Here is a 4132-nt window from a genome sequence, read left to right as displayed (position 1 = left end):
TTAAATTGCAAGCTTCACCCTCGTTGGTGTTCGACTGGTGGCGGCTGATAAAACCCGTTTGCTCTACTGACGTCTAACCCCTGGTTAGCTCAATTGGTAGAGCGCTCCACCTGTAATGGAGAGGTCCCGGGTTCGATACCCGGACCAGGCGGATTTTTTCGGTCGCGCACCAGTCACCTAGCTGCGTTCGGAGATCCATGTTTGTCCTTTGTCCCTCTTGTTCCCCTTCTCCAGGGATTATTTTCATCGTTCTTGTCCAGCTCGCTTGTACCTTTGCATTTAATTGCATTATAATCATAACCTTAAATTGCAAGCTTCACCCTCGTTGGTGTTCGACTGGTGGCGGCTGATAAAACCCGTTTGCTCTACTGACGTCTAACCCCTGGTTAGCTCAGTTGGTAGAGCGCTTCACCTGTAATGGAGAGGTCCCGGGTTCGATACCCGGACCAGGCGGATTTTTTCGGTCGCGCACCAGTCACCTAGCTGCGTTCGGAGATCCATGTTTGTCCTTTGTCCCTCTTGTTCCCCTTCTCCAGGGATTATTTTCATCGTTCTTGTCCAGCTCGCTTGCACCTTTGCATTTAATTGCATTATAATCATAACCTTAAATTGCAAGCTTCACCCTTGTTGGTGTAAGACTGGTGGCGGCTGATAAAACCCGTTTGCTCTACTGACGTCTAACCCCTGGTTAGCTCAATTGGTAGAGCGCTCCACCTGTAATGGAGAGGTCCCGGGTTCGATACCCGGACCAGGCGGATTTTTCGGTCGCGCACCAGTCACCTAGCTGTGTTTGGAGATTTGTGTTTGTCCTTTGTCCCTCTTGTTCCCCTTCTCCAGGGATTATTTTCATCATTCTTGTCCAGCTCGCTTGTACCTTTGCATTTAATTGCATTATAATCATAACCTTAAATTGCAAGCTTCACCCTCGTTGGTGTAAGACTGGTGGCGGCTGATAAAACCCGTTTGCTCTACTGACGTCCAACCCCTGGTTAGCTCAATTGGCAGAGCGCTCCACCTGTAATGGAGAGGTCCCGGGTTCGACACCCGGACCAGGCGGATTTTTTCGATCGCGCACCAGTCACCTAGCTGTGTTTGGAGATTTGTGTTTGTCCTTTGTCCCTCTTGTTCCCCTTCTCCAGGGATTATTTTCATCATTCTTGTCCAGCTCGCTTGTACCTTTGCATTTAATTGCATTATAATCATAACCTTAAATTGCAAGCTTCACCCTCGTTGGTGTAAGACTGGTGGCGGCTGATAAAACCCGTTTGCTCTACTGACGTCCAACCCCTGGTTAGCTCAATTGGCAGAGCGCTCCACCTGTAATGGAGAGGTCCCGGGTTCGACACCCGGACCAGGCGGATTTTTTCGATCGCGCACCAGTCACCTAGCTGTGTTTGGAGATTCGTGTTTGTCCTTTGTCCCTCTTGTTCCCCTTCTCCAGGGATTATTTTCATCATTCTTGTCCAGCTCGCCTGCACCTTTGCATTTAATTGCATTATAATCATAACCTTAAATTGCAAGCTTCACCCTTGTTGGTGTTCGACTGGTGGCGGCTGATAAAACCCGTTTGCTCTACTGACGTCTAACCCCTGGTTAGCTCAATTGGTAGAGCGCTCCACCTGTAATGGAGAGGTCCCGGGTTCGATACCCGGACCAGGCGGATTTTTTCGGTCGCGCACCAGTCGCCTAGCTGTGTTTGGAAATTCGTGTATGTCCTTTGTCCCTCTTGTTCCCCTTCTCCAGGGATTATTTTCATCATTCTTGTCCAGCTCGCTTGCACCTTTGCATTTAATTGCATTATAATTATAACTTAAGAAAGTCGTGGTAATTTTTTTTCTTTAACGCGTATGTATAAATCGGGAGTCATCCAGGGTTTACGAAATTTATTTCTTCGTTTATTAATTTGTCTCAGCGGGAAAGCTCTGTCGTAACAATGCTGAATTTTTTTTAGGAAACTGGCGTACCCAAGATTTTGGTTCTGTTCTAAATATTCACGACATCATGTTTTGACGCGGTAGTGGCATCGCGTTGCGTTGAGTACGGCGCCGTTACGCTACATCAAGACACCGCTGTAACGCGGTCGTGACGTCGCGCAGCGTCGAGGATGACGTCGACGTTGTCGTCGACGCCCCCAAAACGTAAAACGTCGCTATGACGTCACGTTAACGACGTCCTGACGTCGCGTGACGTCCTCGTCAACGCCAGCGTCACAACGACGTCACGGCGAAGTCTTGACGTCGTGTAAGGTCGTGCCGTCGATGATGACGTAGACGTGGTGACGTTGTAGGGACGTCGTCATGACGTCGAGTTGCGACATGTCGACAACGACGTCGACGACCTGACACCAAGCGTCTTTATGACGCCGCGTTGATGACAAGGACGCCGTCGTCCTGACCTCGCGTGTCGTCGTCGTCGTCGTCGTCAACGTAGACATCGATCTCGCTGTCAACGCAATCTGAAGTCAGAACGCACTCTTGATGTCGTGTAACGCGCTTTGTCAACGTCGACGACGACGTTGACGTCAAGGCGTCGCCGGGATGTCGCAGGGCGTTGTGACGACACGTCAGGTCACGGTGAAATTACGTATTGACGTGACGCCTGACGTGTTGACCAGTCTGCCGGTCGAGCTTGGCGTGGGAACGAAACGCCTTCTTCATAAAAGAAACATCTAATCCAAACCACTTCGCTCGTAGAGCGCTACGAGCGCAGTGGGTTGGATTATACTTCGTTACCAGACCCGTGGTCCAGACGCAGGCGATGCTACAAGCGTGAGCATGTGCCCCTGAACAGTGCCTGCGCTGCACGAGCGCGCGTGCTTGGCAGGGAAGCTGAAAGCCCGGAGCTCGCGCATGTAGCATCGGTTGCGTCTGGACTTCAGCTGAAACGAAGTATAGCCATTTATGCCACATGCAGAGCTTCGCAAATAGCACTCCGGTAGCCCGGTGACACTCTAACGTGGGGGTGCGACCACATTACCATGCCTATCATCGCCTGAGCCATCCTAAACAACTGCTCCCCGGCCATTTTGATTGAAAATGTGTGCCAATATACTTATTTGAAATAACTGTAGTGGGCCGAGTGAAATTCGTTTTGGCTTACGAGGATAAAATGTTTGTCTATACGAACTCGTTTCTTGAGGAGACGAAAAAAAAGAGCTGTTCCGCATCAGTCCCTGCAGGCAGCCTATGGAGAGTCGGCCTCATGATCTGTGGGTCTGATTACTCTAAAACCTTCTTCAACTCAACCCTGGAGCAAAGAGGACAACACGATGAGGAGGAGGTGCCTATCAGAAGGAATTAAAGCGCTGTAAGAAGGGTAGGGTTACAACGACGCCTTCGAGCTGCCGCCGCAAGGAGCGACTACTCCCTGTGCAAAAGCCGCAAGAGATCGCGCCTGTTCACTCTAGCCGGCCATGGTTCTTCCAACTGTTGAACGACGCTAGGGCTTGTTCATTAGCACTCTTTCATTCAAACCTAGACACGTCAGGAAAATAACGCGGAGGGAAATCTTGCACCGCAAAACTCAGGAATCATCGACATGAATCCCGCCGCCGCCCGTTTCAATATGGATAAGCATCGTACCGGCGTGCTAAATTTTTCGCCGACGTCAGAGACACCAGGCGCCTTTTGGGGTAGTGTAACTTTCCACCGCCTAAACATCTAACAACAAATCACTTACGGTCTATTTGCGCAAAGAAGGTTTTCTACACAGAAAGGAGCAGACGTAATCGCGTTTCGAAGTCACGTGCGCCACGTCACGAATGCTTGCTAATCTCCGTACCACTCTGACAAGATCTGGGGATAGTCCCACGGTTCCGGAGAAAAAAGAAATAATATGGTATGGAACGAAAGGTTCGATGTTGTGTTTAAAAAGCATGGTGGAAGTTTGAAGTTGTCGCCTTCTTGCACCAACAGCGACGAGGATGACAGTCTTATATTGGGATTAACTTTTAGAGCGCTGCTCTTAGGCGCCCGTTGCGCCTTGAGCGGCGTCGGCGTAACCCCCTCCCCCCCGTGGACATCGGGAGGACCTCGGGTTCCTTCGGAAGGACCTCGGGAGGACTTCGGATTCTTTTGGGAGGACCTTTGGAGGACCTCGGGTTCCTTCGGGAGGACCTCGGGTACCTTCAGTG

This window comes from Ixodes scapularis, unplaced genomic scaffold, assembly GCF_016920785.2.
Source record: "Ixodes scapularis isolate PalLabHiFi unplaced genomic scaffold, ASM1692078v2 PGA_scaffold2__306_contigs__length_199485367, whole genome shotgun sequence".
NCBI lineage: Eukaryota > Metazoa > Arthropoda > Arachnida > Ixodida > Ixodidae > Ixodes > Ixodes scapularis.
This window is presented reverse-complemented; position numbering follows the sequence as displayed.